At 39.9% G+C, this 12,102-nt stretch overlaps 1 protein-coding gene across 3 annotated transcripts in view; it reads left to right on the top strand.

The window, feature by feature from the left end:
- The window catches only part of sugct (succinyl-CoA:glutarate-CoA transferase), a 146,611-nt gene that overhangs the window by 54,032 nt on the left and 80,477 nt on the right, over window positions 1–12,102 (top strand). The gene's annotated exons all lie outside the window — the stretch shown is intronic.

Raw genomic sequence — 12,102 nt, 5'->3', positions numbered from 1 at the left:
CCTAATCCTAACCTCTAACCCTAACCCAAAACCGATAACAAACAGTAATAAGTAAAAGCATGAAGGACAAATAAAAAAGTTAAGATAAATAAAACATAAAAAGTTAAATAGGTTCAAATGAATTGAAAAGAAGTTATAGAATAGGCCATTAAAAGCAATATAATGAATAAAGTGTATCTAAAAAGTTTTGTTAGTTTAACCTGACTATCATGAGGCTAAATGACTTTGTTTACACAGGACATCTGAATTGTGACTGGATACACAAAACTAATAAACATGAAGCGAACACAACAGGAGGGTTAAAAACATGGCATTTTCCTTTCTACATGATCTGAGTTGGGATATTCTGGGAAAGCTCTTACCTGGTTTGAATCCTATTCAGCGTGTCTTTGACAAGTATCAAAGTCTCATAACCTCACTACAGGTGTGCTTTAGGGATCAGTATTAGGGCCCCTTCTTTTCTCTATTTACTCTACTTTCTTGAACAAATACATATGTGAGGGGTGTCCAATATATTTAACAGTGCGTGCAGCATCCTTCTCTCCACCACCAACTCCAGGAGCTCTAGAGCTGTCCACAGCACAAAGCCAACCTTCCTAATGAGCTTTCGCTGGCTGTAGTGCTGCTGCCCCGACAGATGGCAATAAAGACAGTCTGGTAAAATATCTGCAGCATTTTACTGCACACATTAAACGACCTGAGCTTTCTCAAGAAATAGTCTGCTCTGACCCTTCTTGTCCAGTCCAGTTTATTGTCAATGTGACACCCAAGTATTTGTAGCTCTCTACGTCTACCTCTTCACCCAGGATTGAGATGGTATTCAACTCAACCCTTGTCTTAGCCACATTCAAAACAAGGTGAAAGGGGGTTGCTCCAGCAACATGTCACGAAACAGTCCACCAGTTCCCTGTACTCCGTCTCCTCACCATCACTGACACACCCCACAACTGCAGACTCATCTGAGAACTTCTGCAGGTGACATGAGTTGTACTGGAAGTCTGAGGTGTACAGTGTAAAGAGGAAAGGAGACGGTACAGTTCCCTGTGGTGCTCCAATGCTTCTGACCATCTGCTCAGACTAGGGCTGGGACAACGCGTCGACGTAATCGATGACGTCGACGCAAAATATGAGCGTCGATTCGTCAAGCATAACGTGTGCTGCTAAATATTTTTAATTTTACACCTTCAGTGTTTTCCATACGTTGACTAATCTGTGGCTGGGCACCACGAAATCAAAACCGGCCACCACACATTGATGTTCTATGTTGTAGGCCTGCTATTTAAATTAAAGATAAGATAAAATAATTTCATTGAGCTGCACTTTTTACTCACACAGCCTTTCCTCGCCCCGCCCGCTCTCTCTCGTAACGAGCCCGCTGCTCCTCCTCTGCATGTGCATTTAACAAAATATTCACGATTGTTGAAGGATTGTTGTTGCCACATAGAAGCACTGCATAGAACACAGTGGGCTACATTGCTATTAAATCCGCTTAGCATCGTGACCATGCTGCGCAAATTTGTTCAAAACCGCTGCATTAAAGTTAAAGTAAACTCTGCTAAGGTCTTATCACAACATAGTACATTGAGGAGACTAAACGAAGTTAAGTTACAGTAGGCCTATGCAATCAAGCAGTAGCCCTATATCAAAGCCTAATACTGTTTGGATGTCAAGTTTAGCATGCTTACTTGCAGCTGCTTGTATTACTCATGCAGGGCTCATTTTATTGACTCTGTTTGCAAAATCCCGATGGAAATGGAAAAGTGTTTTCAAGACTCAAAAGTGCTTGTCCAAAGGAGAAGTACGAACTGTTATTTGAACTACGTTATGAATTGCATCCACACATTCCCACACCAACGTCTTAAAATGACAGGCACTCAGTTAGACATACACTAGCCTACTGAACTTTATTGAATGCTACCTCTGACTAAGAATACATTACTTTGCACTTGTAGTTACTTGCACTTCAGTCTTTTATTTTGGAATCTTAAGAGCAATAAACATATATTGCAATGTTAAAGAATTCATGTTTTTTCATTCAGATATGTAAATAAACATGTATAAGATGCTATTAGTGAATTAATGGGGAGATAATCGAATCGAATCGAAATCGAATCGGACTGAAAAAATGAATCGTTAGATTAATCGATGCATCGAAAAAATAATCGCTAGATTAATCGTTTAAAAAATAATCGTTTATCCCAGCCCTAGCTCAGACTAGAGGGTGACACGGGAAGCAATTTTCACTCCCGTCCCATCCCGAGCCCGCACAAATACTCCCGTCATATCCCGATCACGTGACAGCCCCCCCCAAAAAATTCTGTCCCGCAAAATCCCGAGAGAAAGACTCCCGAATCCCGTCCCGCTCCCTATGTTGATGTCTAAAGTTATCCGACTGTTAGGCTACAGTAGCGTGCGGTGACCATACATTTTGGTAGGGCAGAAAGCCTTGTCTAACTTTTCTTTAATAGCCGATCATTTTGGGCTATATTAAAATTACATATTTTACAGTACTTTGCTGTAGGCTATGCTTAAATCATTTCATAGTTAGATCTCATCCCATCAGTTAAGTTTGCACCGTTCTCATCACGTTAAACCAGCGAAGCATAGCAACGTTGCTATGAGTAAACAAAACAATTTTTTGTGTTCCGCCAGGGTTATGCGATAAATATATTGAGGAATGCGATCGTCAAGGTGTCATGCCCCAACATTGCATGACACATTAAACTCAACGAGAATCGCTTTCCCGGACAGCTCGTGCAATTGAATAGAGTTGTCCTTTGCTGATACTTTCGCCTGTAACTGTTTCTTTGCATCCATTTTGCCTTAGGGCCTATCGCTGAAGCTGATTGATTGTGAACAGGGCAGCTGCTTGTCTTGCTCTGATAGGCTACCAATCAACAACAAACGTATTGTGGGTTGTAATTGGTTCTCTTTTCTAAAACGAAATGCCTCACGTCTTTGGGCGCACTCACTGCATTGCAGCGTCATTTTTTAAGTTAATAATCTCTGGCTTCCCGCCAGCTCCCGTTTATTATTTCCTGTCCCGTCCCAATCACGTTACCAACAGTGAAATTTACTCCCGTACTGCGGGAAACCCGCGGGAATACCGTGACCCGCGGGAGTCCCGAAAAATTGTCACCCTCTAGCTCAGACATACACTCTTTCAGCACAACTTGTGAACGGTCAGTAAGGTAATCAATAATCCATGAGGTTGCGAAGGTGTCTACATGTACCTGCATCCTTTGCAGCTTCTCACATAGCAGCATCAGGCTGTATGGTGTTAAAAGCACTTGAGAAATCAAAGAACACGATCCTCACAGTGCTGCCAGCCCTATCCAGGTGAGAGTGTGTTCTATGGAGCTGGTAGATTATGGCATCTTCAACACCCACCTCTGGGCAGTATGCAAACTGTAATGGGTCCAGGTAGGTCACCTGTGGTCTCAGGTGGGCCAAGACCAGTCTCTCCAGTATGTTCATGATGTGTGATGGTAAGGCATGTCTGTAGTCATTGAGGGAAGATGGAGAAGGTATTTTTGGGACTGGAACAAGGGAGGGTGTCTTCATTCGCTTCAGATAATTTGCTCGCATGGATCTATCTATTATTGTCATGCGGATGATACTTTACTTGTAATACTTTTATTTACAACCTATCTTTGCCACCTAAAGAGTCTTCAGTTTCAGATTGTATCTTTACATGCCTTAAGGATACTTCAGCCTGGATGAAAGATCGGCACCTCCAGCTTAATCTCTCCAAAACAGATCTTTTGGTGTTAATACAGCTATTCCCCAACAGATTAACATCTAGCTTGGTTCATCTTCACTGACCCCAAAGCTGCTGCAACCGTATTGTTTTTGTTCAAATTATTATTATTATGGTTATTATTTTGCTCCCCTAAACGTGTTTGTGGAGTAAAAACCATAAGGCCCAGGAACTTGAAAACTCAAAATTTGGTCCCATAGACCCCTCACTACTCAGATCACTAAACCTGGGGTATTGCACCTATAGGTGGCGCTAGGGCTGGGTGATATGGCTGAAAACTGTATCACGATATAAATATTTCATATCAGTCGATATCAATAATTATTGATTTATTTCAGATAAGGACCAGAAGGAAAAAAAAGTTCCATGTAAACACTTTTATTAAGTGTGCTTGCAAAGCAGCACACTTATTGTTCTTCTTAAGTTTTCTTATTAAGTGTGCTTGCTGAAAGCAGCACACTTATTGTTCTTCTTAAGTTTTCTTATTCCTGTAAGCCCAATTTTTCGTAAGCTCCTGCTCCTAGACCTTTTGAGATATCGCCACCGGTCCAACTCTAGAACGTCCGGCCGGAACCGGTGTAGTGTGGAAATTGAAAAGGATGTCACTGACCCTTGTCATTCTTCCGCCATATTGGATTGAATAGAAAGCGAAACTACATTTTCACAGGTCACAAATTTGGTCCGAACGCCACGAAACTTGACGTACATTATCCTTGGACCAAGCCTCACAAATGTTAGCGGAAGGATTTTTGATTTTCGAAAGCATTTGCCCGTCACAGCCAAACGGAATCGGCGGCGAAGCTCCGAAACAGGAAGTCGTCCATATCTCAGGAACACTGTCACATATCGATACCAAATTTTGTATATGAACTGGGGACTCCAGTGTGAGGGTGCATAAGCTAAAAAAAAAAGACATATTCCAAAAGTTTCCATCATTTGCCAAACCACCCACAGGTATTTGGTAACTCTCACCATTCACCTTTGCACCATTCACCTTCTATCACAATGCCTTCCAAGTATGCTCAATGCCTCTGGGCAGCCACAATGTCTCAGGGCAACCTTGCCCAATCATGAAATCCTTGCTCTGCCATGGGATAGTATGGACTTACGAACTGAAATAGCAAGGAGAACAGTAGCTATATATAGCTTACATAATAGAGTTGTTTTCACATTGACGGTATTCAAATTACATTTTTCATTATTGTTACATATCATGATGGGAGAGTATTATTAAAAATGTTACAAGTATGCAAATGCATATGTTTACGGGCATTTAGGTTTTACTGTGTTGTTTTGTTGTAAAGACATGCAAGGCATTCTGGGCCATGTAATAGACAAAGCAGTGGTCGGCAGCGTTAACTTGATTTCCTGTATTAATATGAATAGGTGTTTAAACCTAGGGACAATAAACAGCTATCTATGTTACAAAAACGAGCTGGTAATCGCCATTGAAGAGGGAACTATGATAAAAAGATTGTTTTCCTAAAAGCATGGAGTTGACGAAAGAATAAACAAGCGTCACGTTAATGTTAAATAGCCTACCTATCTGAACGCTAGGTGGCAGCGTTGTATTACATTTCACTAGTGTAGCCTACTTGAAATACGGTGTGAGATTCACAAGTAAGGAAGGTGCAAATATTATGTAATTTATCATGGGAAATTATTGGAAATGTTATTTCTTGTTTATCCTAATTGCAAACCACACACATCCATTCGGAATCACACTTACACATTTAATACTGAAAGACTATCATTTCGTTTATTTGATGTCGCCTAGCAACACAGCCTTCAGAGCAAAGATTCTAGAACAGGGCTTCAGAGAGACACGTTTTGAGTTTGTGGCCAAGAACCTAAAATATCGGTTTCCATGTGCTGGATGGTGTGCGTCCTTTATGAAAGTAAGTGTTTTATACAGTTAACGTTACAGACATAATGAGTCATGTTGTAGTGGTCAACATAAATGTGCCCCTTCTGTTATTAGAATGCTAAGCGGAGAAGCATGCTAAGCAGAGATTTAGTATCATTAATTTCTTGTGTGGCTAGCTATAGGGAGGAGATGTATGTTGCTAATTGGGATTTATGTTGTTTAGTTAATGCCATGGGCATTTGATATGAGATGATTGCACTCGTAACTTCGTCACGTGTAACTTTAGGACTGCTATTTTTTTTTTACTAACAGTAATTCACGAAGCACTTTAGCCCTAAAAGTAGCACCTACGTCTGTGACAGCTTAAAAGAAGTGGCAAGGACTCCTAACGCGATGTTTTGAAATGCGTCTACTATTGTCTACAGGAGCTTCCAATCGCGAGGGAACTTGCATTGTAGGCATAAGTAAGGGATGCAATAACACCACCAACAACCAAAACTAGCCTACTCATTGTCAACATGTACATGAAATGTAACGTTTCATGTGAATCAAATTAAAATGTTTTCTTTGCAAACGTAGGCATAGGCGTATGGTGACAGATTAATTTAATAATGCTGCTGTGTGAATCATGGTAATCACGGTGAATGAAGTGGCCACTTCTTAATGGGGCCCACTGTATGGAAGTGGGCTAAGTAAAATAGAGATGTTTTAAATAAGATAAGGTTAATCAGAATTCTACGATATGCCCGCTTGACAACGGCTTGACAACAGCAGAGATAGAACTGGCCTTTGGCCATAGCAACCATCCATTTAGAACAACTGGCCTTCATAGCAACCAAAGATCTGAGCTGTGTTGCAATGTGAGGCAAAGTATAGAAAGATGATGAAACATACAGAGACAGGTCAAGAAATATAATGCAGTGTAGACAGTAGTATACAGTTGATTTACAGCAGTGTTTCCCAAACTTTTTTTCTGGGGACCCACTTTTTAAAAATGACAGACCATCGCGACCCATTTCACTTCAAATCTACCCTGCAACCATCAATATTGTTGTAGGCCACAGGTTCTCCAACTTTTCTATGCCTTCCCCAACCATACATTGCTATAGCCTAGGATCTAGATAGGTAGATCCTGCTTTGAACACGGTTGTGTTGCATTTTGAGCACCATCAGCGTGAAAAGTTGGAAATGACTACTGAAAAGATTGGGGAAATTCTCGCATGTTGCGCAGTCGTAATTCGTCAGTAGTAAGCGGTTCCTGTATTTCTAAAAAAAATGTTGTAGGCTACATTGCGTTGCAGACAAATGGGTCCATAACACTGTAGACGTCAATTCCGATGTAAACAGCAAATAACTCAAGTCGTTATATTGTATTGTTGTATTATATTGTATAGTCGTTATATCAGAACAGGAGGCTTTTGCGCAATAGCCGGAAGAATGCGCCTTTACTTTGGAGTTAGCGAGGTAGAAAACGAGAGGAATAGTGTTTAAAATGTCCATTTAAATTGTAGCCTAATATAATGCACTGTTGTGAATTTTAAATCAGAAATAACAATGTGAGGAGGTTGCTAACTTTAAAGATTGCATCTACAATCGAAACTATCTAAATGCAAATTGAATGGCCTTATGTCCGGTCTATGGATGTCTGCTTTAGTTGACAGCATGGTCACTAGATTTTAATTAGTAAAGTTGAGGAGCTGGTATCTGTTAATGTTCATGCATATAGGCGGATTCATGTCGTTTGCAACTGCGAGGTACATGGCAGGCGCCCCACAGAACGGTTTCATTTTGAGAGGTAGATATCCATGCTCTGGCACCCCCTCTGCGATGCGTTCGTCCCCCAGTTTCATGCACCAGTTTCATGAGCTTTTATGACAAAACCGTGACTGTGGTAGTTAACAAACTACATCCTAATAGAAAACTGTTAGCTTTCCTGGTATCAAATGACAAATGGTATCAGTTAGGCCTATAACACAACATAAATTGTGCTGGCGACCCAAATAAAATCTCCTGCGACCCACCTGCGGGTCGCGACCCAGACTTTGGGAAACACTGATTTACAGAACGTGGTTTAGAGTAATGTGAATGAAATATTAAATATGTACAGTGTATTAGCAGTTATCTCATACAATAAGTAGAATAATGTAGGCTATGTAGATGTAGCAGTAACATTATAATAGTACAAATAATAATATAGATATATGCAGTGTATTAACAGAATATAATAAAACAGAATAAATATGGATATTCAATATGACAAATATATAACAGATATGTACATAACATACAGCTATGTGCAGTGTGGAAACAGTGTCATTGTAGTGCAGAAATAACATTATAAGAGTAGTAAGAATAAGTCTATGTGCAGGATGAATAGTATAAAGATCAGTAGAATAACTATGTATAAATGTAATTACAGTAGGCCTATGTACATTTGTAAATAAATAAAAAACTATGGGTGAGAGGGATAAATTAATTTTATTTAATCGTAAAAGTAAATTGCATTCAATTAAATTGCAATTAAAAATCTTTCCAGTAGGCTTTAACCCTTAGAACCCTAAGCTGTTTTTAGGGCATTTTCACTACCTTTATTCATAAGGATTTATTCTGGTCATTGTAAGTGCCACACACATATATTATATATTGTTTTTTTCAGGAGAGTTTAGGCCAGGGGTCTCAAACTCAAATGAGCTGGGGGCCAATTCTGCCAACGTCATCTCATTGGAGGGCCGGCTATTTTTGAAAATGCAATGTTCTTTTTTTCAAATACCACACAAAACTGCAAACAGAAAGTAGTGTTTTTATCTAGTTTTAGACACTAGCAACCTTAGCTTCTAAATAAAATAATGATAAAATAAATATTAATACAAATTATAAAACAAATAAAAAAGCATAAAAACAGGTATGTGTGTGTTTCACACCAAATAAAAATATTTTCCTCTCATAACTTTTTTAAACCTGGCAAACTATAGGCGTCAGGGTTAAGAAAGCAACACCATTGGATTTTTATATCAAAATTTCAAAAGGCCATGGCTTGAAAGTGGTGAGAGATAAAGTCCTACTGTAAATGTAAAAATCTTTGAGTAAAACAAAAGTCTAATTCCCATCTAACCCATCTAATTTGCCACTGGATGGCAAGCACCTCAAATTATGCACCTTTCAGTAAATACTGGATGAACATATTTGAGCAGGTTTACTTTCCTTTTTTCATATTACCCACATAACAAATTAACAGGAAAACACCTAAGATGTATACCAACCCCTAAGATGTATATGGTTTCTAAACCACAAGGCCTACAATAAAGTATTCTGGTCAAATCAGTTCCTATCGGGGTAATCTGAGTAGGCTACCCAGAAGTTTGCATCATATTGCGGGTGACTTTGTAGTTTAGAGCCCTATTTCTACTAGCCCTGCTGTCTGTACCACGTCCATTACGGACACTATCATCACGATTACCACTGCAACCTCCAAGCTATGTTGGGCAGAGGGTCGAAATAAGCATGGTATGCTTACTGGACACCGTCGTACACGCAGACGCACCTCCATTCAATAGACGATCGACCATAATCTCCAAAAGGATCTTCTCCTTCAGATTTAGAATAGGTGAATAACATAGCCTACCTAAGACTTCATCACACGTAAACGTTTTTCAACATTTGGTGTAGGCCTATTTCTGCTTAATTTCTGCTTCAATTTATGCAGCACATATGGCCTGCATCGCTTCCGCGTCATTACAAATGCACGTCTTTGTGTTTCTCGCGTGTAATACAAGTATTTCCTGAAAACTTTGCGCAGCGATTTTGGGTTTGAATGAAGCTCTGGATGTCTAGCACATAGTGGAGCAGAGTACAAATGAGATTTGTCACCGTACTTGGAACTATAGTCTATTTTAATCAGTATCGTTGTTTGCCGCAATTAAAAAGTCTCAAGGGCCGGATTACGTTATTATTTTGACATACGTCGCGGGCCGGAATTGGGCCGGACGCGGGCCGGATTTGGCCCGCGGGCCGGGTGTTTGAGACCCCTGGTTTAGGCTATTCAGATCTGCCATCATTTCATGTATTAATACTAGCATTGATTTTATTTTGATTTTTAAAGAATTAAAATATAAAAAGTGTATTATAAAAATTCTTATATTTCGACATGTATCTCACCACTGCAAGCTCACAGCTCTACATGCATTTCATGTGTGTGTAGGGCAGACTGTCCTGAATCGGGCAATATAATTGCCATGTTGGAGGGATACTCTGGGGCTGAGCAATTTACAGAAATATTTGCTGTGTGATTTACGGAAATAAATGCCATTTTTTATTTAGTGATGAAAAATGACCTTTCTGCGCTCCATATCTGTGACATGAACTGATCTGACCTGACTTGACCCGAGGTTGCGTGTTAGCCTGCGTGCCTGTGTGTATGCAGTCATAATAATTCTCAACTCTTTACTGCATTGCCATGAACAAAGTAAAGGCAAAAAAGGTGTTTATTTGTTGAACAAATTGGGATGCAATGTGAGCCTTGAATTGGATGCCATGCAGGAATTTGCTAGGATCTCAAAACCGGAATATGAACATGCTTTGCCATAGAGAAACACATGATAGCATTGGATTATAAACATGCTTTGCCACAAGAACAGACAAAAACGTGGGGTAAGTCCAGCTATATGAAGTTATTATTTTGCTGTCACTTCGTCTGTTTTATAACCCAGAAGGATGTACTTGGTATCAAATGATAGCTCTGAGTCTCCTCTTTCATCTGACATGCGTGGCATATCTATGCGATCACGGGTCCGCGAGTAATTCAAACGAGAGTAATGAGTGTGCAGCGTTGGTTTGTGTACATGACGTTATTATTTTGCAGTCACTTCGTCTGGTTTATAAGCCAGAAGGATCGATAAACACGGTACCAATGGATAGCCCTGTGACCCCTCTTTCATCTGATATGCTTGCCATATCGATGCGATCACGGGTTCGCGAGTAATTCAAACTAGAGTAATGTGTGTGCAGGTGAATGCAGAGAAGTATAGACTGTAAATATGATGCAATTTGATTTAATTTCATGATTTTTTTTAATTTTCATACTTGATCGTACAGACAAGTGTTTAGTCTTGTTGGAAAGCCCCACTTCTGCTCTGTCATGCAATAAAGGTTTCATCTCGCTGCGATGAACCGTTCCGGAGCAATGTAACAGAGAAGAAAGGGTGTGTTTTTTGACGCACTTTGCGTCAATCGGGTTCTAAGGGTTAATGTCACGCAAAAAGTACAACCTAAGCTGAGCTTGATCAACTAGAACGTCTAAAGAACCAGAACTTGAGTGTAGTTTTTTGCTGGGTCCCAGGCCATGTTGGTCTGAGGGGAAATGAGAAAGCGGACAGTGCTGCTAAGCAAGCCCTCAATGAAGAAGTCACAGAATGTCAAATCCCTGCCCCAGACCTTAAACCTATATTGAACTCTTACATCTCAGATAAGTGGCAATCTGAATGGGATTAATGTACCAACAACAAGCAAGGAATGTGAATTTTGGCACATTTTCATGATCCACTGGGTCGTTATGGGCCACACAAAATACGGTGTTGCTAAAATTACTCCTATTGTGGCTATTAGAGACATATGTTCATGAGTATCCAGCTACATTCAATGAGTTAAGTAAAATACATTCACACACACAAAAAAAACATCAGTAATCTTGTGGACATTCCTTTATTCTGAGATACATCAATAGGCTCTCAAAACAATCCCAAACAGACATAAGGTCTTTATAGAGCAAATCCATATAGATTATTTGTCAAATAAACCAGTAAAACAGAATTAGGGGATGGAATATATAACATTCACACTCATAGCTCATATTTTTAAAAAAATCAGTGAAAAAGTATCCTGACAAACAAGCAGCATTTTAATGCCTTAGTCATATTTCATAATTTCAAATTTTTCTCTAGGTTACCTGATAGCCCAGTTTGAGAGGTGCAAGACACGTGACATTATTTATTTTTGCAGCCAATCACTGCTGTTGTTTTATTTTATTGATTTGATCTTAGTCATAGAAGCTAAATTCAAAGGCAGGCCACAGGTAAAATCCAACGAGCCGCATTCACCCCGCAAGTCAATAGTTGAATAGCCCTCTCCTAGAGCTTTTGCGGTATTGCCACTGCTCCAACACTGAAAGGAACTGTTAGAATGCTTGGATCAAGCCAGGTTCAGCATAGTGTATGCCACTGTCTGCTCATGTTGGTGACCGGACCAGGGCAAGCACACTTTTGCAGTTCCCGCCGGAAATGCAGTCTAGTTATTCCTGTAAGCCCGATTTTTGGCCAGCTCCTGCTCCTAGACCTTTTGAGATATTGCCACTGGTCCAACTCTGGAACGTCCGGCCGGAACCGGTGTAGTGCGGAAATTGAAAATGATGTCACTGACCCTTGTCATTCTTCCGCCATATTGGATTGAATAGAAAGCAAACTAAAGTTTCACAGGTCACAAA

This window comes from Alosa pseudoharengus, unplaced genomic scaffold, assembly GCF_046254945.1.
Source record: "Alosa pseudoharengus isolate Yale_2024_CS ecotype anadromous, Long Island Sound unplaced genomic scaffold, YU_APseudo_1.1 YU_APseudo_1.1_scf_18, whole genome shotgun sequence".
NCBI classification, from domain to species: Eukaryota; Metazoa; Chordata; class Actinopteri; order Clupeiformes; family Clupeidae; genus Alosa; species Alosa pseudoharengus.
Note: the sequence above shows the minus strand (reverse complement) of the source record. Positions and strands in the feature narration are given on the sequence as shown.